This window comes from Wolffia australiana, chromosome 11 (assembly GCF_029677425.1).
Source record: "Wolffia australiana isolate 7733 chromosome 11, ASM2967742v1".
NCBI classification, from domain to species: Eukaryota; Viridiplantae; Streptophyta; class Magnoliopsida; order Alismatales; family Araceae; genus Wolffia; species Wolffia australiana.
The window spans coordinates 4902823-4930680 of NC_135845.1; the positions used below are offsets into that span (position 1 = coordinate 4902823).

The 27858-nt window shown below is 47.8% G+C and overlaps 1 long non-coding RNA gene across 3 annotated transcripts; it reads right to left on the reverse strand.

The window, feature by feature from the left end:
• Positions 1–1639: 1639 nt before the first annotated feature.
• On the reverse strand, positions 1640–27809 carry LOC144709686 (uncharacterized). Of its 3 annotated transcripts, none has more exons than XR_013583089.1 (4): positions 27526–27809; positions 4370–4599; positions 4118–4205; positions 1640–2447 (listed from the first exon to the last, which is right to left on the reverse strand). It is a non-coding gene; the product is annotated as an uncharacterized LOC144709686 (long non-coding RNA). The 3 variants fall into 3 exon arrangements; XR_013583087.1 differs by having other exon boundaries at positions 4370–4666; XR_013583088.1 differs by lacking the exon at positions 1640–2447 and adding an exon at positions 2454–4017 and having other exon boundaries at positions 4370–4666.
• Between the last annotated feature and the right edge of the window lie 49 nt (positions 27810–27858).

Consider the following 27858-nt stretch of genomic DNA (forward strand, 5'->3'; position numbering starts at 1 on the left):
CTTACGGGGCTCGCTGATGTGGCGACGAAATCAGATGAAGGATATGTAACAGCCAGGGGTATTTTGGTCCACCATTGTCCCTGGCCATCGACGCCGCCAGCCGAAAGCTGTTTTTGGCTAGCGAGAGGGACCATAAGGAATCCAACGACCGAGGAGGTAGCCAGGACCGTTCCCTTCCATCGAACGGCCTAGGAGGTCCCGCACAAGACGTTTAAGAGGCCAGAAGGCCCCCAATTTGAACATCTTTCCACCGAATGCTGAATTACATTTCTGAATTAAAAATTAGAGTTGGAGGTCCTCCTCGGTTCTTTCATTTGTCTTTCAATTCTCTCAGTCGATTTCAGTCACAGTGCCGCGATCTGAAGGGAGAAAGCATCAAGAGTCAAAACAGTTTGGGATACTTATCTGGAGGACGACGACGCCGGAGGGGAATCAGGAGTCGTCAGCCATTCCAACTTATTATAGACATCCGATACGTTCCTTATATTAGTTAATTTCATACACATTTTGTTAAACAATCTTGGTAGATCTCATGTTTTCTGAGAATTTTCCACCGCGGACTCGTTTTAGGATTTTATTAAACATCTACTATGTTCTATCATTATTTTCAATTTGCCTAAGTTCCATCTTATCATCCTGATAATATTTGTAAAAATATTCCTTACGATTTCTTTCAAGCATTCTGTCGAACATCTCATGGGCATTGGATAGAAAAACCCTTCTATCTCGGTTTTTCCACTTTAAACATTCTAAAAACACACTATCGAGTTCGATCGGACATTCTGTCGAAACCTTACCAGGATTCGACAAAAATCCCCGCTTGTCCTTGATTTCATTTCCTAAAACATATTTAAAATGACATAAAATCATATAAATATAAATAAGGTATTCATCATAAAATAAATATATTTACTATATAACCCTCTTACTTTCAACCTTCTCTTAGGAATTTGGTCAAACACATCAAAAGGTGTTCGACTAAATTACCCATATAACTCCCTAAATAGACTATTTAAAATCTATAAAATATACATATAATATTCAAATATATAAAATAACATATTAAAGCACATATTCTACTTATATAATAAGTATTTCATCTATGTAAGTAGTATTAATATAACTACCCTTTACTCCTTAGTATATTACAATTACTTAATACTCTCTTCTTTATTCTTAGTATATATATTCATATTTATCTAACTTCCCTTCTTTCTTCTATCGTATACTTCATAATTACATATGTCTTCTTATACTTACTATTTTTGATAGTGCTATTATATTTTATTCTTATATCTCTTCTTATACTGAATTAGCTAACAATTCGCTTATTGAATCATCACTAAAGGCCAGTCCTCTTGGAGACAACCTTACTCTACCCTATACATATCTGAGTAAGATTATACATAGAAATATTATTTGATTCAAGCGAAAACAATACAACAGCAAAATTTAACACCCGTTTTCACTTCATCAATCTGGTAATAAAACTTTTTCTATTATTTTTAAGGCACATTTATTTATTTATATTTTTTTTGTTTTTTTAATAGAACAAGGGCGGGACAAAAGACACATTCCATCCTATAAAGGGTTTCTAAACATTTTATCACGACTAATGATGAATGACATAACAATCACATTGTCCAAGGGGTAACGGACAAAAGAATAAGATTGAGACAATGTCGAGCGAAGCATGGACCTAAGAAGAGATGAAGAGGCATTATTGGAGTGATATCATGGAAAGAAAGATAGACGTACTTGCGAGATAGGCATATCCTTGGTAGTGGAAATAAGTCCATGATGTGTGAGGTATAACATGTGGGAGGACAACGACATGGATGAAGATGATGCATATGCCTTGGAAAATGACTCATCCTTGTCATGAAATACGAGTCGGCTGATAGTGAGACAAAATACATAAGTGGGACCAATCACTTTGAGCTAATGGACTGGAGGGCCTCAATTTACCCATCACTCTATCTTTCAAGCATAGAGCTTCTACCATTTGACCTTCCATCATCTAATCACCTACCAGACACTCTCCACAATTTTAAAGTGAACCCAAATCGATCAAAGTTACACATTGTTCCAACTGCAATATGCTCTTGAACCGCTCTAGGAGCTTATCTTCTCTATACATGTTCCCAAATCAATCGATGAAATTTTGATGAGGGTTGATCATGGCCATGAGCAGGTTAAATTGATATAATATTACCCAAAATAAATGCCTAAATCCCGATTTGCCATGTTAAATGAGCTAGCTCCCTTCCAGAGAACAATCATGGTCCTCAGTGCATAAGTGAACAAATAATCGAAAGGAAAGTTGAGGGAAAGGATGGTAAAGAGTAATGATGGAAGGAGTATCGTGTCGTTGAGAGAATAAATATAAAGATCCTGGATACATTGTGGTTGCCTCATATGTAATAACTGCTACAACTTGGTCAATGCTACAAAATAAAAAACAAAAAAAAGTAAGACAACAAAATAGTAATAGAATTCCTAAAATGAATAGCAGAAACAAATGAATAAACACAGAATTCTTGTTGAATGAGGATGCTACAGCTTCCAATGGGATCTCCTCGTTTGGAGGTGGAGGCATATGTTCAAAGAAAGGCTTCACTCCTTGCATTTTGTCCCTAGCTTTGGATCAAATCAAGGACCCATTATTGAAAACTATGCACACAAGGAAAAGTCTGTCCCATCTTGATTTGAGTTTTCATTGAAAAAGTTTAAATTCAGAGTTACAAAGTGAGACTTTTTGATCAAGGATGAAAACTTTCTCGAAAATATGTTGATTGTGGAATGCCTTCATTTTCTCTTTCTAGATTTTTTCCAATACGCATCATTCTGCAACTCATCCAATTCATTTAGCTGCAAAAGACGGTGTTCACCTGCATCGTCTAGAGAGAGATTAAATTTCTTGACAGCCAATAAAGCCCTATGCTATATTTCTAAGGGAAGATGGCAGGCTTTTCCAATTACTGACTTGCATAGAGACACCCCTGAGGGTATTTTATATGTTTCTGATTTGCCCATAATGCTTGACCAGTCCTTTCCATCAGGTTTGATTATCTTTTTCAATATTTCCTTATACTTCTATTAAAGATTTCTAATTGGTCATTGGCTTTAGGGAGATAGGGGGTGGTAAGCCAATGGTAGACGCCATATTGTTCTAACAAATCTTTGAAAAACTTGTTATTGAACTGAGCGCCAACACCAGGTAGAATAGCTCATTGGCAGCCAAACCTGAAAAATATGTGTTCTTTGACACATTTAATACCACTTTATGATCACTTGTTCTAGTTGGTATCACTTCCACCCACCTACAAACATAACCTACACACCAAAATATACTCATACCCAAAGGATTGTGCAGAAGGGCCCATTAAATATATGCCTTACAAAATAAATAATTGAACTTCAAGAATAGGTTAGAGGGGCGTTTTATCTCTTCCTTCCACATTCACTACCACATGGCATCGAAGGCATCACATACAAAATTCATTTGCATCTCGATGAAGATGCGAGCAATAAAATCCATAGTGTAACACCTTATATGCTGTAATCTTAGAGGATTATTGTTCCCCATACAAAAATGAGCGACAAGACTCCAAGACTCTCCATTGTTCTTCTTCAAATATGTACGTTCTACAAATCTTATCAACTCCCAACCTGAATAATTCAGGTTCATCCCAATAATAACACTTGACGTCGTTTAATTTTATATTGATCATCATAATTCCAACTATTGGATATTTGAGCAATAGCTATGTAAATCCACTATGAGTGCATACCAAGGGAGTTTCCGAGTGACAATTCCTAGTATTTACTCATCATGGAAGGAATCTACTCTGGGAACGACTGAGCGCATTGATAATAAGGAGAAGTGATATGCTGACATATTGTCCACCCGCCTATCTCGAAATTTGATGTCAAACTCTTGCATCAATAGAATCCATCCCATCAATCTAGGGCTCGTCTCTTTTTTACTTACCAGATGTTTGCTAGCAGCATAATCTGAAAAAAATATAATCTTGCTTCATATAAGGTAGGACCTAAATTTGTCAAAAGAAAACACAATTGCAAGTAGTTCCTTTTCCGTAGTAGAGTAGTTTACCTGTGTGGCATCCAGAGTCTTAGTTGCATAGTATAGAGCCATAGGTCTCTTGTCCTTGGGTTGTCTCCAAACGGCTACCACTAGGTAACTTGAAACATCACAAAAAATGTCAAAGGGAAGGCTCCAATGTGGAGCTTGTAAAATGGGAGCCATCGCTAATGCCTCCTTAATTAAATTAAAAGTGAACCTTTATTCATCGTTCAATATAAGTTATTTGTCTTTAGAAATAAGTAAAGTCAGGGGTTCAGCCACCTTAGCAAAATCTTTGATGAAGTGATGATAATATCTGGCATGACCCAATAAGAAGCTCAACTCTTTTAGGGCAGTGAGGAATGGGAGGTCCTTGATGATCTCGATCTTTCCCTTGTTGACTACCAACACCTCATTGGTGATATCGTGGCCTAGTCCGATGTCCATGTCCACCATAAAATGATTTCTTCCAACAAAGCACTAACTTGCTTCTCGCACAAAATCTGTAATACCTTCTCCAATTTGGATAAACAACATTGAAATGATTCTCCAAACACAGAAAAAGTCATCCATGAAAACCTACAAGCATGTACCAATAGGATCAAAAAATATAACACTCATGCCCCATTGAAAAGTTGCGAGTGCATTACATTGGCCAAATGGCATTTTCCTAAAAGCAAAGGTTCCTAGTGGTCACGTGAATGTTGTCTTAACTTGTTTTTTTTCATTGATTCCAATTTGGTTATAAACTAAAAAACCATCCAAATAATATTAAAAACTCTGGCCAGATGACCCTTATAGAAATTGATCAATAAAGGCCAAAGAGTAGTGATCTTGTTTTGTTGTTAAATTTAATTTTCTATAGTCAATGCACACCCTCCAGCTTGGAGCTACCCTAGTTTTAACATCTTCCCCATCTTAGTTTTTTTGGATAGTGATTCCTGTCTTTTTGGGGACTACATGAATGGGGTTAACCCACTCACTATCACAAATGCAGTAAATAAAGCCAGCTTTGAGCCACTTGGTAATCTCTTTGGAAACATCACCCTGTAAATACAGATTTAGGCATCGATGATGTTGTGATGTCAGACGTCGTTGATGTCATTGTCCAACAGGTAATTCACCAGGAGATGTAACTACATGATGATGTGAATCCTAGATGGGTGTACATACATGCCCCGACTCATTATGAATTTGCCGAGCTCCGTGATCTGAGGGGACGATCGATGATGGTGACGATGACATTCTAACACTCATCGGAGTGATGATAGTGACTACGTCATCGAAAAATTAATTCCACTGAAAATAGCACGTAGTGGTTGGGCCCGCCCCTTACCAAAGAAATCACTCAATCTGTAGTTTTGTCGATAGATTCTTTCACCTAATCTCCCACGAGCACAGTGGAGTGCAGTCAAAAATATACTGAAGACAGTAATATAACGAATGATCGAGGGGAAACGATGCACCTCGGTAGTGGTGACGCTCGTCGTGAATATCTTCATCGATGCAACAACTGGCATGGGCTAATGTAGTGGAGATGTTGTGCCGGAGGGGCACAGCAAGTATGTAGAGCTCAACAGCAGACTCGAAGGCGATGCGGAAGCGGGATTAGAGTAAGGAGGCCGGTGGTGAAATGAGCAGTAATGAAGCAGTCATAGTGAACAACCAAGACTCAACAAGTCAGACATATTAATGGTTAAGAGCGGTCAGAGTGGGAGCAAGTGGCGTCACCAATGCGCATGCCTTCACTGGTGGCACAAGGTGTGGCATGGCCTTTGACTTGCACAATTTGCTGTCCTAGTGCGTGGGGGAAGAGTTGATGGCACGATGAGATCAGCATCAAATGGCAACTCGGCAAGTGTGCAGGCAGGAGGTGTGTCGTCGTAACGGTCGGTGTAAGTCAGCACGTCCAATATAGGCGTCTGACTTTCACAGGCATTTAAGAATTGGCAGGGATACTGATCAAAGGAACACGCAAGTGTGCCATTGAAGGAGTGTTTGGCTCGATTGTTTGTCAAGCCAAGTCGACCACGCGGCGGTCGTTGCATCGCAATGCAATTCAATCCTAGGGCACAAGTTGCAAGTCACAATACCAAAGTCTATGTGGAAGCAACGTTTCACCACAGATTGGTTGTTGCGTCATTGTGTAGTCACTGGCGCGGTGGAAGCACACTCGCACAGGTGATATAGCAGGAGGAACAACGACGAACAATGCTATCGATCATCGTTGAGAGAGGCTACCGGAAGGAAAAGTCAAAAGGTCACCGATCAAGGAAGAACTTGAACATGTCAACGCTGGTGCTACCTCATCAAAACATGCCAAGTCCCACGTGGCAGAGCCGATGAGATTACTCAGGCAATCATCTTGCCGTGTAGATGATGTAGGACAGCTAGGGATAAGGGCGACTGAGGGGATGGAGGGGACAAGACGAGAGAAGGGGATAGACGAGTTTGGAAGGAAGGATAAAATAGACCACAGAAATTCACACGATCAAATTCAGAGTTTAAAACTAATGAAATGTTAGTGGTTCAGCCCCGTTCCTCGTTGAGGGCAGGACTACTGTCTTCAACTACCGTGACGATGCCGAAGCACCAAAATCAATATTCGAATTCACGTCACGAGGGGAATTCACGAAAGAGAGGGAATTTGGGGAATCCAAACCAAATAAAATCTGACGGTAGTGGAGAATTCATGAAGAGTACTAGACGAGGAACACTTCAACACCAAAGAGCTCAGGCGTACCTCGGCACCGTAGTGCGTGAAGAGGCTACGGGGAATTCTGATCGTGACAAGACTGGGCGAATCCAGGCATTGAACGGCCCACTGGACAACAGAATCTGGGCATTCGGGGCGTTGTACGGCCCTGGCAAAGAGCGAGACCGACGAGTGCAGACACGGGCAAGACGGGCGCGCACGGGCAGGCTGGGAATGGGTCGTCTTGGAGAAGCCTGGTGGCGGCCTTGGGCAGCCCTGGTTGGGGCAGCCTGGGCGGCCTGGGGCGTGCTGCCTAGGACGGCCTTTGGGTGGCGCTGGGCGGCCTCAGCAGCCTTTGGGCAGCCCTAGGCGGGCAGCCTGGGGCAGCCTTTGGACGGCCCTAGGCAGGCGGCTTGGGGCGGCCTGGGGCAGCCTGGGGGCGGCCTTGGGCAGCCCTGGTTGGGGCGGCCTAGGCGGCCTTGGGCGGGAAGCCTGGGCGGCCTTTGGGCGACCCTGGGCAAGGTGGCTTGGGGTGGCCTGGGGGTGGCCTTGGGCAGCCCTGCTTGGGCAACCTGGGCGGCCCTTGGTGGGCGGCCTTTGGGCGGCACTGGGCAGGCGGCCTAGGGTGACCTCGGGGTGGCCTGGGCAGCCCTGGGCGGGCGGCCTGGGGCGGCCCTTGGGTGGCCCTAGGTGAGCGGCCTAGGGTGGTCCATGGGCAGTCCTGAGCGGCAGCCCTGGGCAGCCAAGGGCGGGAGCCTTGGCAGTCGTGGGCGGTGGAGAGAGAGAGAAGAGAGAGAAGAAAGAAGGAGAGAAGGAATAGAGAGAGATGGAGAAGAAGATGGCCGGCGACGCGAGATGGCGGCGGCGGCAGCGGCGGCAGCGGCGAAGGCCACGGTGGTAGGGTTGGAGAAGGGGTAAGGGAGGCTGGGCAGTCCTCCAAGAAGAGTTAGAAACAAAATAAATTCCTGAATAATGGCTGCCTAACTGTTTCTTGAAACAATGGCCTATACATATGGGCCTTGGAGTAAAGAGAAAATACAACTTAATGATGAGAAATTAAAGAGGAGAAATCGAAGATGAGAAATTGAAGACAAGAGACGTGACTCGTGTCATGTCAAGGGGCAGTTGTTTATCTGCCGTTGGCGATGTGTCATGATGCATGAAGGAGCATGCTTGTGTGGAGACGTGCGTGACATCGGTGTGTTGACTTCGTCCGATGATTGTGGCGGCGTGTTTGTAGTAGGGGCATTGACTTTGGTTGATGGTGGTAGAGTGTCCATAGCAACGGCGTTGACTTCGGTTGACGATGGTGACGCGTCCAATGTCAATGCATTAGCGTCCTTGCCATCAATTCCCCGGGGTGCAAAGAACTCGACTCTGTCGAGTACACGTCTGAAAACTCCAACGAGGTCACCAATTCGGGGCGCAGGCGAGCGAGGTCCTCTTCCCTAATCCACGTGTCGTTCGTCGATGCTTTGTCCTGCTAGGGAACAAGAAACTTCCGCACCGTCCCACGTTTGGTGAAGGTGATTACCTCGTCCAGTATAGCCTCGATGTTCTCTTGCCAATCAGAAGGTAGTGAAGGGAGAGTGGACAAGTCAAACTCACTCACAAAGAAGTCCGAGGGTAGAGGAGGGCCATTAGATGAAAAAGGTGGGGCTTTAAATCCGACTAAATCCAAAATATTGAAAGTGGTGTTTATCCCCCACGTGGAGGGTATGTCGACGGCATAGGCATTTTCCCCTACTCGTTTGAGGATTGGGAACGGCCCGGCACTACGAGCATGAAGCTTAGTAGCCCGCTTGGAAGAAAATCTCTCTGGCCTAACCCTCACCATCACCATGTCACCTTCTTTAAATTCGCAAAAATGACGGTGTAAATTTGCAGTCTGTTTGTATGAGGTGTTGCTATTTATGATGCGTGTATAAATTTCCTCATGCAAACCTCTAATATGACTTGCGAACTCATGACCATCATCTGAGACTCTAGTATGCGGTAACATGGGTATAAGGTTGGTAGGTTTACAAGGTGGATGATCGTGCACTATCTCAAATGGACTCATGCCAGTAGTACGGTTGACTAACGCGTTGTAGGCAAAGTCGGCACGCGGAATGACAGAATCCCAAGACCTAAGGTTGTCCCCAACCAATGATCTTAATAGATTGCCAAGGCTTCTATTAACGACCTTACTCTGACCATTCGTTTGGGGTGAAAAGCTGTGGAAAACTTGAGCTTTGTCCCCAAGAATGCCAAAGAGTCTTCCAAAAGTAGCTAGTGAATCGGACATCTCTCTCGGATACTATACTTTTTGGAAGTCCATGGAGACGGACAACTTCATTGAAATAAAGCTGAGCGACATGAGAAGCATCAGAAGTTTTAAAGCACGGAATGAAATGGGCCATCTTCGAAAAACGATCCACAACTTGATGTATACGATGATGTGCCGGGATCGGGCGGCTTGTATTACGTCACAGGAGAAGATGATCGCGTTCGTAATTAATGAGAAATGAATGCACGTTTAGAAGCCCCTTCAACGAGCAAAATAAGATGATTCCGAGTGAGGGAGGAAGATCAATGTCGTCCACCAAGAGGGGATATTGATCTGATTCGACACCTGATGACCCTTGTGACCAACTACGACGTCTAAGGAGTAAGGGGGGTTTAACGGCCTGAGGATGTTCAACGTCTAAGTCGACGACTAAAACCCTTTATTGCAAGAAGAATCTTATCACTCGACAAGGTGGCTATCCTATATACGATGTCGTATAAACCTGATAAAGTAAGTGAGAGGGGTTGACGACAGTACAGTAGATAATAATTCTGGAAATATAGGTATCTGATTGGTGATAGTCTACTACGCGGTAATTTGCTAGAATGCCAAAGGATGAAGACGGACCGACGACTGAACCACGGACTGGAGAGGTGCGGTCGAGGAATTACGCGTGTGGCTGCAGGCGGACGACCGCGGGCGATCGCGTGGCGTGTGTGCGGAGCGTGCACACGCAGACGTCCGGCGGGTAGGGGCACGGTTAGGCGCCGGAGTTGTGCGCGGCGGCCGGACGGCGGGGCGCGCATGAGGGCAGCGCGGCAGGGTGAGTGTGGGTGCCTGAGGCCGTGCGAGTGCCAGACAGCGGGGCGCGCGTGGGGCTGCGCGGCTGGGTACGGGTGGGCACCGGGCGCGCACACGTGCAGGACGGTGGCGTAGCCGAAGGACGTGCATGGGAGTGGGCTATGCGCGAGCTGGGTGCATACGGTGGAGACTGGCGACGGCATTTGGCGGAGGGTGGCAGCGGCGGCGGTGCGATTACTTCCAAGAAAGGGGCTTTCTTGAAAATTAACCGCCCAAGAAGCTTTCGGGAGATGGAATTTCTTGATCTTCTTGGAGGGCTTTTGGAGAATTCTTGACGAATCGTGGAGGAAGGATGCCGGAGATCGTGGAGAGGAAGAACTATCGTGAGACGTGGTTTGGCCTCTCTTTAATGGTTCCAAGCAAAATAAAACATGACAAGGACGAAAATAACAAAAAGACAAAACAAGTAAAAAAACAAAAATAAGATGCTTACGCATAGTACTTAAACCCTAGATGGCGAGCATCAACGCGAGCAGCTCGGCGTGGGTGGAGTTGTCCCATCCTGGCATTATCTGGATGGTCCCCCATCATCCTCCCGGGGTGGGAGGAACTCGACTCCAGCGAGTGAAGCTTTGCGATGTCCTCGAGTGGCTGGACCAGGTCTGGTCGGAGTTGGCATGGGTCGTCCTGAGTAATCTAGGTGTCGTCTGATGAAGGCCGTCCCTGCCAGTCGACTAGAAATGTGCAGTCTACCCACTCCCCCTCAACGTGAATTACCTCCTGCAGTACCGTTTCTATCTCTTCGTGCCGTACAATGGTAGAAAACGGAGGCTAAATAGGGGTACTCTCACTCTCTACACTACTAAGGCTCGAATGGACGTGAGGTTCTTCAATTTGTGGCGAGGGTTGGTATCGAATTAGATCGCTGACATTAAACGTGGAAGTAATCCCCCAAGTAGGCGGGATGCTCTCAACGTAGGCGTTGTCATTGATCTTGTGGGTTATCGGGAAAGGCCCGACACTACGAGCATGGAGCTTCGTAGCGATCCCTGGAGAGTATATCTCAGGCCTCAATCTAATCATGACTAATTCTCCCTCAAATAATGAAATCTACGTTCAACCCTTATCAGCAGCTGCCTTATATTTCTCATTTAGGGATGAAATGCATGAGTGGATGGTATCATGCATGCTCTTAATTTGTTCGGCAAATTCTAATGCATTATCTGAGATCCTATGTTGTGAATCTAATGGCATGAGGTCAAGGGGTCGACGTGGAAGTTGACCATAGATGATCTTGAACGGGACCTTCCCAGTGGTGCGATTCACTGAATAGTTGAAGGCAAACTCTGCTCGAGGGAGTACTTGATCCAACTTGGCTATATTTTTGCTAACAATAGATCTCAATAAATTTCCGAAGCTGCGGCTAACAACCTCGGTTTGGCCATCCGTTTGGGGATGGTAGGTGACAAAAATTTAAGTTGTGTGCCCATGATGATCCACAATGTTTTCCAGAAATAACTAGTGAATTTATGTCTCGATCCGAGACGATTGGGTTGGGCACTCCATGTAGCTTGACAATGTTGTCGAAGAAGAGTCGAGCTATCCGGGATGCGTCGGTCGTCTTTGAGCATGGAATAAAGTGCATCATCCTGAAAAGTTAATCGACCATGACCATGATCGAATCATGGTGGCGCGCAGTCTTGGGTAGTCCCAAAACAAAATCGAGGCTGATATCCTCCCAAGGCCTATTCGGGACTGGTAGGGGTGTATATAACCCCGTGTTCTGCTTGGTGAGCTTGGCGCGGGAACACGTAAGACATCATGAAATAAACTTTCGTACATCCCTTTTCAAGAACGGTCAGTAGAAGTGCAGCTCGAGGGAGAGGATCGTCTTGTTGACCCAGAAGTGGCCACTAAGCCCACCTGCATGTGTTTCCCAAATAAGAAAAATCTCGGATAGAGGTCCGAGGGATACAAAGTCTCTTACCGAAGAATAAGTAACCATCGTCGATGTAAAAGTCCTTAGACTTTGGAATGGCAGGATCCGCGACGGGTGAAAAGACTTTGGAGAAGTCGGGGCACTCGGCGTAGTCATCGCGAATCTGTTCCAACCCAAGAACTTGGGTCTCCATCAGGTTGAGGACTAGAGGTTGTCGGCTCAAGGCGTTGGCGATGACGTTGTCCTTTCCCTTCTTGGGGCGGATGACGAACGTGAAATCCTGGAGATAGGCGATCCATCGGGCATGTCAATTGCTGACCTTCCTTTGGTCGTGTAAATGGCATAGGGCGCCGTGATCTGAGAATAATACGAACTCCTTGGGGAGTAAGTAGTGGCGCCAGTGTCGTAGGGATTGAATGAGGGCGTAGAATTCCCGATAGTAGTTGTCATACCTCTTCTGAGTGTCATTCAGCTTTTCGCTGAAGTACTCGATCGGGTGCCCTTCTTGGCTTAGAATTCCCCCAATCTCGACTCCTGAAGCGTCACATGCGACCTCGAAGACTTTGTTAAAGTCGGGTAATTTGAGTACCGACGCCTCGGTCATGAGCTTTTTAAGGAGCTCAAAGGCGTTATCCGCGGAAGGAGTCCAGTCAAAATTTTCACCCTTTAATATGTCAGTGATGGGAGCAGTGACTCGGCTGAATCCCGGGATGAACCTACGATAGAACGTCACCAATCCAATAAAGCTACGGACATCGTGGATGCTCTTCCGTTTCGGCCATGCAGTAATGGCATCGACCTTGGCCGGGTCGGCGGCAACTCCATGCGAGGATAAGATGAGTCCAAGGAAGGAGACCTCGGTGGTGAAAAAACTGCACTTCTTTGGATGGGCATAAAGCTTCTCCTTTCGTAGTGCTTCACACACGTGCCATAGGTGTTGGGCGTGATCTTCCATCATCTTACTGTATACTAATATATCGTCGAAGTATACGACGACAAACCTGCCAATGTAAGGCTGTAGTACCTCGTTCATCAAGCGTTGAAAGGTATTAGGGGCATTCGATAATCTGAATGGCATTACGTTCCACTCAAAAAGGCCATCTTTTATCTTGAAGGCTGTCTTCCACTCGTCCCTAGACCTAATTCATACTCGATGGTAGCCTCTCCTCAAATCTATCTTAGAAAAGGTAGATGCGCCAACCATCTCGTCTAATAGGTCTTGGACTCTTGGGATCGAAAAATTGTACTTCATCGTAATCTTGTGGATGGCTCGAGAGTCACAACACATCCTCTAGGTACCATCTTTCTTGGGAGCGAGCAAGGACTGCGCATGGGCTAAGGCTTTCCCGAATTAAGCCTTTAGCCAATAAATCCTTCACCTGGCCGTATAGTTCTTCATACTTAACAGGATCCATCTGGTAATGTGGGAGGTTCGGGAGTGATGCTCCGGGAACTAAGTCGATAGCATGCTGGATGTTCCGTAAGGGAGGGAGTTCATTCGCCAACTCCATGGGGAACACGTCCGCATACTCATCTAGGAGCTCTGTGACCTCCGGTGCTGGGTCCTCGTCCTTTAATTTGGTGACTCCTCGAATAGGGTCACCGCATAGCACAGGAGAGTGAGCTCACGGTCCTGTTCCAGCTCTCGCCGGAAGATGCAGCCATTGGTGATAATGGCGGGTGGGGTAGGGCGTGAAGGTGTCGTTGTGGACTGAGTGGGCAACAACGGTAGTCGTACCGATGGGAACCAAATCAATCGACGTCCGCCGTAGATGAAAGAGCAAGTGTTGGCTCTTCCCGCCAACTAGACGTCATGGTCACATAACCATGGTCGACGAAGAATGATACTACCAATTTTCATTGGTAGTACGTCGCATAACACCTTCGCGTCGTACGTACTCATCTTCACAGGTACGTAGCATTGCGTCTTCACCAGAATCGTAGATGCATCGATCCATGACACATTGTATGGAGTCGGGTGAGGAGTCATGGGTAATCCTAGGCGTGTGGCGGTATCCTTAGAGATTTCGTTGATGCAGCTCCCGCTATTGACCATCAACTTATACGTATTCCCTCCAATTTTGACGCACGTGTAGAAGATGGACTTACGCTGAGCGACGTCAACTGGTCGGGGTGTCGCCGTAGTAGTAGTGGATGTAGGGGCCGGTCGGGTGACCTCATTGGACCTCATACCGATGGTCTCTTGCTGAATTCCCAATGAGACAATGGGATACGTCGAGGGCGGAATGATCAGGGTGATTTGTATATACCCAACTGGGTCATCCACGTCATCACCATCGGGGCATTCAGCTGGATATTCATCCACTTCGAGATCATCCTCGGGCTGTGCTTCCACCGGATGCCCATGCATGTCCATGACGAGGAGGGTGGGATAATAGGAACGGCGATGTCCAAATCCCTTACACTTAAAGAATTGGAGGGGTTCTCGAGGGGCAATTGGAGCCCTGGTGGTGGATATAGTCGAGGAGGTGGGAGGTGCTGGCATAGCGACCAGTGTCGTTGAGGAGGCAGCTGGGCGTGGAACTGTCGTGTTGCCTCGGTTCCATGATGAGGTAGCTCTCGTAGCTGATGAGGCTGTCGCCGTATTCTGAGTTGCTCTTGGTGCTGCGGGAGTGGATGGCGCGACATCGTCGTGGCTAAGTTCATTGCTCTCCACAAGGCTGTTGGCGAGGTCTACGGTGCTCGGGTTCTGCTCTAGGACCCCTACTCCTAAGTCAGGACAGAGCCTATGGATAAAGAATGCGATCTGAATTTGTGGACTTTCCACAAATTTGCATCGCATCCTATACTCCTAAAAATCCTCGATGTACTTGCTGACCTTGCGCTTTCCTTGCTTAAGGTCCATCAAATTTAGTAGGAGACGAGTCATGTAAAGCTTCGGGATATACTTATCCTTGAGCTTTCGTGACATCTCGTCCCATGTGAAAGGGGGGTCTCCTCAACGTCTTGCAGCCTTCTTCTCGTTTTTCCAAAATATTTTGGCTTGGCCGCCTAGGCGAGCCTCGGCGTACGACATGCATAGGTCATCGTCCATGTCATACCATTGGAACTAACTTTCCGAGTCTGACTCCCAATTTGTGTAGTCCTTAGGGTTCCATGATCCTTCAAAGATGGGCACTTCTATTCAGACGCTCTTCTGGATCATGGCGCAGTGTGCCTCTCTCCGTCGCTCATGTTCGTCCTCGAGATGACGAGGTGGTGGTCGACGGAGTGCATCTCGCCGATAGGCATGATCCTGTGGCTCCGTATAATATGCAGCTTGGTGACATGCCTCTGGTGGCGTGGACGTCAATACTTCGACACCGGACCTGCCACCGCCATCAACCGAAGTCAACTCCGTCGATGACGCACTCAACCGAAGACGTATTCAATCGAAGCCAACCACGGACACGACGACGCAGTCAACCGAAGTCAACACCTCCGCAACAAACACGCCGCAACCGTCGTCACGCACATCTCCACTCGCGCACGTCCCTACGTGCGTCAGGACACGTTGCCGGAGGCAGATAAGCAACTGTCCTTTGGCGTGACACAAAGCACATCCTTCGTCCTTTAATTTCTCGTCTTTAATTTCTCGTCCTTTTCTCTTTTCCTCCAAGGCCTATGTAAAGGCCATTGTTTTCAAGAAACAGTAAGGCAGTCGCAATTTCAAGAATTGAATTTTGTTTAACTCTTCTTGGAGGACTCCCCAGCCTCCCCTATCCCTCCTAACCCTAACCGTCACCGCCGCCGCCGCCGTCGCCGTCGTCGCGTCGCCGGTCTGCCTCTTCTCCTCCTTCCTCTTCTCTTCTCTCTCTCTCCCTCCCTCTCTCTTTCTCTCACTCGCCTGTCCAAAGCATCCATCTAAGGCCACCCACGCTGCCCAGCCAGGGCCGCCCTAGGCCCGCCCTAGGCCCGCCCTAGGCCGCCCCAATAGGGTAGCCCTAGGCCGCCCACGTCAGGGCCACCCAAGGACAGCCCCATGCCACCCCAACAAGGCAGCCCAAGGCCGCCTAGGCCACCCTAGCCAGGGCCGCCCAAGGCCAGCCCTAGGCCGCCGCAATAGGGCAGCCCAAGGCCGCCCAAGCTGCCCCCTCTAGGGTCGCCTAAGGCAACCCAGGCCACCCCACAGGCTTCCTGCCAGGCCAGCTTAAGGCCGCCCCTGGTTGCTTGCCTAGGGTCGCCCCTATGGCCGCCAAGACGCCCAGTCAGATATCCAGCTCCGCCTTGCCGTGTCCACATCCGTCCGTCTCACTCTCCACCTAGGGCCGTTCAACGCTTGGAACGTCTAGACCCTGTTGTCTAGTGGGCCTCTCAACGCCCGAACTCGCCCAGCCTCGTCACGGTCAGAGTTTCTCGCATCCTCTTCACGCACTACGGTGCCGAGGTAAGCCTAAACTCTTTGGTGTCGAAGTGTTCTCTGTTCAGTATTTTCTCAAGAAGTTTCCACCGCCGTCAGAACTAGATTTTATTTTGATTTCCCACTTTGATGCAGGACGGACGTCGTCGGCGTCCCATAGCAGGAGCGCGGGCCAGTTCGTCCGGCTTGGGACCATCTTGAACGGCACGTCCTGCTTGTCGCTGTAGATGTCTAGGTCTAGTTCTGCGTGAGGATCCTCATTTCGTCGAGCCGGAGGGTGTCTCTATCTTCGTCTGGGCGAAGGTCCTCGGATAGTCGGCGAGGCGTTGGTGGAGGTGTCGAGGAACGGCGTCAGCGAGCGGCGACGGCAAGCGGCGTCGACGAACGACATCGGCGAGCAGCGTCGGCGAGCGGCGTTGGCGAGCGGCGTCGGCGAGTGGCGTTGATGAGCGGCGTCGGCGAGCGGCGGCGGCGGCGGCAGCGGCGGCGGCGGCGGTGACGGCGCGGTAGCGGCGGCGGCAGCGGCGGCGTCTAGCGGCGGCGGCAGCAGCGGCGGTGGCGGCGGCGGATCGCTGGCCGCCCGGTCACGCGGTTTAGACCGCGGTTTGGGCGCGATGCGGGCGCTGGCTGGATTGCGATGCGGCCGACGCCCAGCGAAGCAGCCCAATAAGCCAACCCCACAAGGGCTAGGGCTGACTTGGCAGCCGTGGGCTGCATGCTTGGCCGTCAAAGGAACGGCGCCTCTGGACGCGAGCCAGGGCAGCTAAGAAGCTTGCGAGCGGCACCTCGGGGCGCGGGAATTCGACACCTCGGGGCGCGGATTCGGCGGTTGGGCCTGGTGGGCCTTGCCGGTTGGAACCGGCCCATTAGGCCGAGGGGCCTATTGGGCCGGCCGACCGACCGGCGCCGCGTTGGCGGCCTGGGTCCGATGGCCGGCGCGCTATGCGGCCGGCGGCGCGGAGGATGGTGCCGGGCAGCGGGCGCACCGGCGGCACAGCGACGCTGGCGGCGTGGTCGACTCTGGGTGGCGAGGCAGCGCGGCGACGGCGGCGACGGAGGCACGCGAGGGCGTGCGCGGGCGTCCCGGGCGTCGCGCAGCAGCGCGAGGCGGCGCGGGCACCGCGGAAGACGCGGGCGCGCAGCGCCGCGGGGCGCGCAGGCGCCGCGACGGCGCAGGCGCCGCGATGGTGCAGGTCGCCGCGGGGCAGCGCGGCGCGCCGCGGCGCGCAGGCGCCGCGGGATGGCGCAGGGCGCCGGGGGATGGCGCGGGGCATGGCGAGGCGGCGCGGGCGCGGCAAGGCAGGCAGGGTAGGGGGACGAGGCGGCGCTGGCGCGATGAGGGCGGCGCGGCGCGCGATGCGCCGCGCGCAGGCGGCGCGCAGAGGAGGCGCGAGAGTGCGGCAGCGACGAGCGAATAGAGCGGCAGCGTGAGCTGCTCTAGGTCACTCTGACCTTCTTCCAAAAATTTCTTTCTCAAAAGGAAAAGTCTACGTTCTATTACATGTGGGGTTCCTTTTATAGGAACCTTGAGGAAAATAAGGGAAAAACAATTTAACCTAAAAAAAGGATGAAAATTCACCTATACCTAAGAGAAAAAGTACGGATAAGTTGAGGGCCTTGCCATCACACTTCCTCCCTCTCTTTCTCGAGTGTTTCTTCGCGACGCGAATTTGGGTATTGATATTGGTGCTTAGGCATCGTCGCGGTGGGGGAAGACAGTACTCCCGCCCTTGAAAAGGCTCGGAGCTGCACCACCAGATTTTTCATCGATTTTAAAGCCCGAATCTGATTGTGTGAATTACTATGGGCTGTTTTATCCCTCCATTATCCGATCCATCCTGTACCGTTCATCCATCCGTAGCCAGCCCGTTAATCCAGTCGTCCATTCCCTAGTCGTCCTACGTTCATTCCGTAGTCTAGTCGCCCATTCCTAAGCCATCCTACGTCAAATTCGTATCAGAGCCTAACTTGGTAGCCCAGTCGTTTCCGCCATCGTAGACATCGTCATTTGTCAGTCCCATTGCATGCATTTGCGTTCAGGCAAACGAGTCTCCGCTCTGATGACAGACCAACCCCAAGACGGTCATGAGGTGTCCGTCTCCGTCCATGAGTTGTCATCGTCTGCCCCACCAACCTCCTCTCAAGGGGACATCGATCACGTGTTAGACACTATCCAGAATGGTTTTCGTGATGTGAACACACGAATTACCAATACGGATAACCGTCTAACCAGTTTGATCGATGCGGTGAGCAAACGGAGTTACAAACTTGAGAATCGAGGTCGTGATCGCCATTACCGGGATTGAGAAGACCACTATCCACCTGACTCTAGACCTCGAGCTCGTGATTGGAGTCATCGCGACCAGGATGATCCTATATGACCCGAGGATAGATCCGAGAGCCGAAATCAGAATCGTTCCGAGCGAGACGATCAGATTCCTCCTGAGATTCATACTCCGGTCCGTGATAGTAATCGTTTCCCACGGAACGATTACTATCTGCCCGAGCCTAAGACCCTAGGCCAGGACAGGAATCGTCCCCCACAGAATGATCCCTATCCGTCTGTGGATAGAGCCTCGGTGCATGATGGAAATCGTTTACCCCGAGACGATTACCATCCACCGGATGAGAGGATCCCAAAGCGTGATAGGAATCAACCCCCACGGAATAATCCTTATCCGCCAGACGATCAGTATCGTGGATGGAACGGGAATCATCCGGACAAGGATGATCCTTATCCACCCGAGGATGTGGTTCCCCCTCGTGATCAACACCGTGCGGATCACGACAACCAATGGCACTAGATTCAGCGTAGTGTCAAAATCGATGTTCCATACTACGAGGGATCTAGGGACCCTAAGGTGTATCTTGATTGGGAGTCCAAATTAAATAGTTATTTTAAATGGTAAAACATGTTAGAGTGGCAGAAAGTCTAGTATGCCGAGATGACATTAGGGGGACAAGCTCCTAGATCTCGAATTTTTGATTTATAACCGTCATGAGGCACCCATAGATACTTGGCCCCAAATGAAGGACAAAGTGCGTGAGAAATACGTCCCACTAGCTTACTTAGACAATCTCCTAGATCAATGGCATAAACTGCAGTAGGGTAGACGTCCGGTCTCTAAGTACATTACCCAATTTGAAGAATTCTATATGAGGTGTCGAGTTGAGGAGAGTCCACGAGTCCTTATATCACGTTTTAGAACCAGTCTTAAACCTTAATTAGAAACATAATTACTTGTCTGCAAAGCCGCCACCCTAGAGCAGGCTTAGTAGATTGTTGAAGACCTAGAGCTATGTCAGAATTTGTACCATACTCCCGTGTACAATCGTCCTACTCCCACCGATCTGTCGCACTCATCCAATCCCTCTTATTCCAATCGTGTGGCCTAGTACAACCCGGCCTTAGCCCTTCTGGCACCACCACCATCAGTTCCTACTCCCACTCGCACTCCGCCTGAACACTATCCACCAGCTCCGACACCATCCACTACTACGCCAACTGCTCGTACCTAGTCTTCCCTTGATTCCACAGCTAGAGCCCCTTCCCAGCCCAATCCTACACATGTCGGTCCCTCCGGCTTGACTTGTTTTAAATGCCAGGGTCGTGGCCATAGTGCTTCCCAATGTCCGTCACGAGCCTTACACATAGGGCAGGAGCCCTTTGATAGTGATCCCGCCGTAGACGAGCCACCTATTGATGAGGAGTATAGAGTTGAGAGTTATGTTGTCGATGAATTTGTGCATGATGACGGATTAATGAGTTTCATTGGCATCACAGACTGTCCGCTGTCTCTTCCTCGTCACAATCCATCTTTGTTAGTTAGGGGGATTGTCCGCTGCAACCTTACTCCGCCTTCCACTGATAATTCCGCATTGAGGACATCCATATTTTACACATTTTAAAATTGGTGATAAGATGTGTAAGACGATTGTAGACAGTGGTAGTTGTATTAATGTTGTCTCCGATGTTATGACATCACGTTTGGGATTACCTTTGATTGATCATCCTCACCCATATTTTGTGTCTTGTATCGATGCCACCTCAATCCCTGTGAAGAGCCAATGCCGTCTCCCTTTCAAGGTTCAATCCTATGAAGAGAAGATCTTGTGTGATGTTTTACCAATGAAGGTGGGCCTTATTATCCTCGGCCGCCCTTTGCTATACGATAATGATGTACACCTCTATGGTCGGAGCAATACATGTTCTTTCCTCCATCAGGGCAAGAAGATCACATGGCATCCTTACACTTATAGTCCGTAGAGGGCCTCACCAAAATCTCCATCCTTTGGCTTGTGTGTCATTAGCGATTATCAATTTCAAAAGGAACTCGATAGTGAAATGACTATGTGCTTGGCCATGATACCTGATCACTCCTCCGAGTATTCATCCACCCCACCCCACGAGGTTTCTAAGCTACTCGAGGAATTTGCAAGTGTTTTCCCTAATGATTTGCCTAATGACCTACCCCCGATGCGTGATATTCAGCACGCTATTGACTTCATTCCGCGGTCATCCTTACCCAACCTCCCTCATTATCGGATGGATCCCACACAATACAAGGAGCTACAGCGACAAGTCCAAGAACTCTTGGACAGGGGATTCATCCAAGAGAGCCTTAGCCCGTGTGCCATACCTACACTGCTGGCTCCCAAAAAGGATGGGAGTTGGCGCATGTGCATAGACAGTAGAGCTATAAATAAGATTACGGTCCAGTATAGGTTTCCTATTCCCCGCATTGACGACATGTTTGATATGATGGCAGGTTCGACAATTTTCTCCAAGATTGATCTTAAAAGCGATTATCACCAAGTTCATATCTGACCAGGAGACGAATGGAAAACCGCCTTTAAGATCAAAGACGGACTATATGAGTGGAAGGCCATGCCCTTTGGTTTATCGAACGCACCTAGCACCTTTCAGCGATTGATGAACCACATACTTAGACCGTTCATAGGAAATTTCATCGTTGTATATTTTGATGATATCCTTATTGATAGTAAGACCACACCCTACCACCTCCATCACCTACGTTTAGTTTGTGAAGTATTGAAAACCGAGCAATTATACGCTCACCCAAACAAAGTTATTTTCTTGTTAGTCATGTCTCATTCTTAGGTTTTGTCTTATCTGGCCAAGGCGTATCTGTTGATCCGGCCAAAATTGACGCCATAACTCAGTGGCTCACGGCTAAAAATACCCATGATGTTCGTAGTTTTCACGATCTAGCAACTTTTTATCGACGATTCATATCCAACTTTAGCACCATCATGGAACCCTTGACTTAATGCCTTAAGGGAAATCATTTTGAATGGACAGTAGAAGCGCAAAAGTCCTTTGAGGAGATCAAACTTAGAATGACTCAGGCCCCTATTCTCCGTTTACTTGATTTTGATAAAGTATTCGAGGTTGCCTGTGATGCTTTAGGATTAGGAATAGGAGGAGTCCTGAGTCAAGAAAATCACCCCATCGCCTTCTTTAATGAAAAGTTGAACGATGCTAAGCTTAAGTATTCTACCTACGACAAAGAGCTTTATGCGATTGTCCAATCCTTACGTCATTGACGTCATTATTTACTCTAAGGAATTCGTTCTCCACGCTGACCATGAAGCCTTGAAGTATCTACACTCCCAGCAGAAATTAAATTATAGGCACATTAAATGGGTCGAATTCATCCAGTCTTATACCTTTGTCCTTAAACATAAGAGGGGAGTTGAGAACCGAGTTGCCGATGCTTTGAGTAGACGAGTCCATTTGTTGAATGTTATGAAGGTCGAGGTTATTGGGTTTGATCAGATCAAGGACCTATATACTGATTGCCCAGATTTTGCTCCCATTTTACAGACCTTAGGCAAGTACCCGAGCCCTGATAACCAAGATTATATCTTAGAGAATGGATTCTTATTTTATGATCGTCGCCTATGATCACTTAGAGATTTTCTTGTGTGGGAGACACATGCCGGAGGCCTTAGTGGTCATTTTGGGAGAGATAAAATGATTGCCATGGTCGAGCACAAATTTTATTAGCCATTCCTTAAGTGAGACGTAGCTAACGTATTCTCCCAATGTCGTGTATGTTCCCTTGCCAAGCAAGTTAAACAAAACACCGGCCTTCACACCCCTCTCCAGTCCCCCAAAAACCCTAGGACGATGTGAGCATTGAGTTTGTGTTAGGGCTTCTGAGGACGAACAAACGCTATGATTCCATCATAGTAGTTGTGGATCGTTTCTTGAAGATGGCTCATTTCATCCCTTGCTTTAAAACTTCTGATACTTCTCATGTCGCTCAATTATATTTCAATGAGGTAGTGCGTCTCTATGGACTTCCAAAAAGCACAGTATCGGACAGAGATGTCTGATTCACTAGCTACTTTTGGAAGACTCTTTGGCATCTTTTGGGAACAAAGCTCAAATTTTCCACGGCTTTTCACCCCCAAACTGATGGACAGACCGAGGTCGTTAATAGGAGCCTCGGCAACCTATTACGATCGCTGGTGGGGGACAACCTCATGTCCTGGGATTCTGTCATTCGGCATGCCAAATTTGCCTCCAACGCGTTAGCCAACTGTACCACTAGCCTGAGTCCATTTGAGATTGTGCATGGTCATCTTTCTCGTACCCCTACCAACCTCATACTTATGTTACCACATGCTAGAGTCTTAGATGATGGTCATAAGTTTGTTGATCATATTAGAAGTCTGCATGAGGAAACCCATACACGCATCATAAATAGTAATGCCTCATACAAACAGGCCGCAGATTTTCACTGTCATTTTTGCGAATTTAAAGAAGGTGAAATGGTGATGGCGAGGGTTAGGCCGGAAAGATTTTCCTCCAAACGGGCTACTAACCTTCATGCTCGTAGTGCCGGGCCGTTTCCAATCCTCAAACGAGTTGGGGAAAATGCCTATGGCGTCAACATACGTTCCTTCTAGGGAATAAGCACCACTTTAAATATCTCGAATTTAGTCGCATTTAAAGCCCCACCTCCTTCATCTAAAGGCCCTCTTCTACCCTCGGACTTTCTGGTGAGCGAGTTTGACTTGTCCACTCCCCCATCACTACCTACTGACTCGCATGCAATCATCGAGGAAATACTGGACGAGGTAATCACCTTCATCGAAGGTGGAACGGTGCGGAAGTTTCTTGTTCGTTGGCAGGGCAACACAACGATGGACGACACATGGATTACAGAGGAAGACCTGGCCCGCCTGCACCCCAGCTTGGTGAACCCACTGGAGCTTTCAGATGCTTACTCAACAGAGTTGAGTTCTCTGCACCCCAGGGGAATTGGTGGCGTGGACGCCAATACTTCCACACCGGACGTGCTGCCGCCATCAACCAAAGTCAACTTTGTCGATGACGCAATCAGCCGAAGATGCAGTCAACCAAAGTCCACCACGGACATGACGACACAGTCAACCGAAGTCAACACCTCTGCCACGAACACGCCGCAACCGTCGTCACGCACATCTCCACCCACGCACGTCCCTGCGCGCGTCATGACACGTCACTAGAGGCAGATAAACAACTGTCCTTTGGCGTGACACGAAACACATCCTTTGTCCTTTAATTTCTCGTCTTTAATTTCTCGTCCTTTTCTCTTTTCCTCCAAGGCCTATATATAGGCCATTGTTTTCAAGAAATAGTTTGGTAGTCATAATTTTAAGAATTGCGTTTTGTTTAACTCTTCTTGGAGGACTGCCCAGCCTCCCCTATCCCTCCTAACCCTAGTCGTCACCGTCGCCACCGCCGTCGCGTCTCCTCCTTCCTCGTCTCTTCTCTCTCTCTCCCTCCCTCTCTCTTTCTCTCTCTTGCCTGTCCAAAGCATCCATCTAAGGCCGCCCAGGCAGGGCCGCCCTAGGCCTCCCAAGGCCGCCCACGTCCGGGCCGCCCAAGGACAGCCCTAGGTCGCCACAACAGAGCAGCCCAGGCCACCAAGGCCACTGCGCTAGGGCCTTCCAAGGGCAACCCCAGGCTGTCCCAACAAGGCAGCCCAAGGTCGCCCCCGGCCGCCCTAGCCAGGGCCGCTCGAGGCCAGCCCCAGGCCACCACAATAGCGCAGCCCAAGGCCGCCCAGGCCACCCCAGCCAGGGCAGCCCAAGGCCAGCCCCAGGCCGCCACAACACGGCAGCCTAAGGCCGCCCAGGCCGCCCCAACCAGGGCTGCCCTAGGCCAGCCCCAGGCCGCCCCAATAGGGCAGCCCAAGGCCACCCAAACCACCCCCGCCAGCGTCGCCTAAGGCAACCCCAGGCCATCCCACAGGCTTCGTGCCAGGCCAGCTTAAGGGCCGCCCCTGGTTGCTTGCCTAGGGTAGCCCCTACGGCCGCCAAGACGCCCGGCCAGATATCCAGATCCGCCTTGCCATGTCTGCACCCGTCCGTCTCACTCTCCACTAGGGCCGTTCAACGCCCGGAACGTCCAGACCCCATCGTCCAATGGGCCTCTCAGCGCCCGAACTCGCCCTGCCTCGTCACGATTAGAATTTCCCGCATCCTCTTCACGCACTATGGTGCCGAGGTACGCCTAAACTCTTTGGTGTCAAAGTGTTCTCCGTTGAGTATTTTCTCAAGAAGTTTCCACCACCGTCAGAACTATATTTGGTTTGAATTTCCCACTGCCTCCCTCTCTTTCTCGAGTGTTTCTTCGCCACGCAAATTTGGGTATTGATTTTGGCGCTTAAGCACCGTCGTGGTGGGGGAAGACAATACTCCCGCCCTCGAAAAGGGTCGGAGCTGCACCACCAGATTTTTCATCGGTTTTAAACTCCGAATCCGATTGTGTGAATTTCTGTGGGCTGTTTTATCCCTCCATTATCCGATCCATCCTATACCATTCATCCATCCGTAGCCAGCCCGTTAATTCAGTCGTCCATTCCCTAGTCGTCCTACGTTCATTCCTTAGTCCAATCGTGCATTCCTGAGCTATCCTACGTCAGCCTGAGGATAGTGTGGACGCTCCTCCGGGTATCCATAGTGCTGGTAGTGTCTCGGTAGTGCCGGGGGAGACACTGGATAGGCGTACTCCGGATGTGGCGGGTAGGTGTTCAGCCTCCTAGGTCAGGTAGGTTTGTCCGGAGGGTACTCCTGAGGAGGTGCGTAGTGGTGGTCGGCGGCGTGTCTCAGTACCGCTCGAGGCGGTACCGGGGGCTCCTCGTAATGGACTGGTGCCGGTGCAGGTGCCAACCCATAATAGTGTGGGTGGGCGGAGCTACCACCATATCTGGCGACCTTCGGTCGACGAGTAGCTGGTGGATGCCGTGGGCTACACGGTACAGACGAGTAGTGGGGAGCGTTCGGCACAGGTATTCTGTTAGGCTTTGTGTTGGGCTGGGTTGAATCTTCTGAACACTCGTAGCTCATCCTGCTTTGTGTTGATTTCAGCATGTCCATATGCATCATAAGGAGCTTCTTTTCTTCTTCCCAAGCTTTTTCCTTTTCCTGCAATCTTATACACTCCTTCTGCAGTTTGTTTTCATCAATAAAATCCGACAAACCTTGGTTAGTTTGATCATGAGAAATAGATGAAAAGGCATTTGAAGATTCAGAATTTCCATATGGATTACACTTCTTAGAAAATTTAGCAACGCACGAAGCACTTTGCATTTCTTTCTCCATCATCCATTCAAACAAAGTTTTACCACGAAGATCAGAAGTAGAAGGAGAAGAACACTCTGAAGACCGAAAATCATAGGAGTGATCTCCGTCAGAAATTCTAGAATTTACATGTTCATTTTCTTGCATATTTTTCAAACTTTTCTCAATCATCAATTCAAGCAAGGTTTTATTGCCAACGTCAGGAGTAGAAGAAGAATCACACTTTGGATATTCAAAATTAGCATGTGCATATGCATCACAATGTTCAGAAACATAAGTGATATGTGAAGTATTTTGCATATTTTTTTCCACCATTAATTCAAGCAAAGTTTTCCTACCAGGATCAGTAGTAGAAGAGGAATAAAAATTGGAAGATAAATTTGAAAATTGGGAATCATAGGAAGCATATATGTCAGAAATTCTAGAATTGTTACATTTATCTTCTTTAAATCCATTCATATTCCTTGAAATAGGAAAATTATGATGAAAATTAGGAGAAATAGGACGAAAGTTAGAAGGATTACAAGAAAATTGATCATATGAAAAAGAAGTTCCTGAGTCGAATTGATTGTTCCAAATCCCATTTCTACTATGTGGAAATTCAGTCATGGAAACATCGATATGATTATATGAAGGATTGCAATAAGAATTTCAAAATTGAGGATTAATAGGAGCATGTGAGTGAGAATTATTGTAATAATCAGGAAAAATCGGTGTTGATGTATCCGTGTAATCACAAGAGTAGGAAGAATAATTTCCCTGACTATATGGAGAATAATTTCCCATAGTTCCCATATTTCCATTATGGAATTCGTTAATTCCATAACAGTTATACATTATTTCAAGCAAACCTTTTTTTTTTCAAAACACAAATAAAAAAGAAAACACTTGCATGATATTCATCATTCAAATAACTGTTCAAATGAATCCCTAACTCGAAAAAAAATGAAATTTAGCTTTGTTGCCTCCCCGGCAACGGCGCCAAATGATAAGCTAAAAAATTACGTTTATATATGTCGTTATTTAGGGGTTTTTTGGGCTTAATCACTAAATTTTTATATCCCTTAATACGTGAGTATGGGGTCGATCCCAGGGAGGCGACGGTGAATTCAATTGTCCTCAAATCAGGGAGTAGCACTAAAGTTTTAATAGCCAAGCTCCATTTACTTTTGACAGATTTAATGATCAGTTAACATCTCTTGGCAAGATTTACTACTCATCCACTGCAAAGTGGCTTAAGTAGAATTGTTTTTAGAATATTTTGTCTTTAGTCAATTAGAAACGATCAAGAAAAGGAAATTGATCCCAATAGTTTTTACCAAATGTTTTTGCTAATGATTAATTCAAACTTATCCTGGACTAGGATGCCTAAGATAGTATTTCTCACGAAGTATATATTTTTTTTTTGATCAATTTCTCACGGCTTTAGGAAGTTTAAGCAGAGTTTATTATTTTTTTTCATTTTATACCGATTAATTTCAAATTGTTGCTATGTCCTAAAACCACAAATCGTGAATATGATTCACGATTTGCTGAATTTCAGAGGCGAGAGATTGAAATCTTATTGATTAGATGAACGAAACCGATTAGGAATAAAATGTTGGTAATAGATTTAGGTCGAATAATCTGAAAACAAACTAAAAATTTACAAGCTAAATGAGTAACGTTGGAACATGAAAAAGAACGACGGCAAGCGTGAGCTAAATGAAAACTTTCAGAAAATTAACAATGTAATACGGTGAAAAAACTTAAAGAAAGATAGACCTAGATGTACCAGAAGCAATCAGAGAGTTAGTTTGAGCTAATCCCGAGCAACGAACGCCGCTTTTTTTCCAGATTTTGGCTTGAGCTCGATGACGAATGACGGCGCCGGATCTGCGGAATTTCAGCTCCAATCCGTCATCAAATTGGTCCTAGCGATTCTTGAGTCTTGAGGGAGGCTAGGTGATCCTTCCTTCAGCTTGAAAATCAAGAACGAGTCAGAAAATTCGTTTTCTGGCCTTTTATCGCCGCGGAATCGGAAGAACAGCTCTTCTGATTCCGTTAGCATTTTCATCATTTTTGCGTTGTACGCTGAGCGTACAACGCGACGCGATTGGCTCTTAAA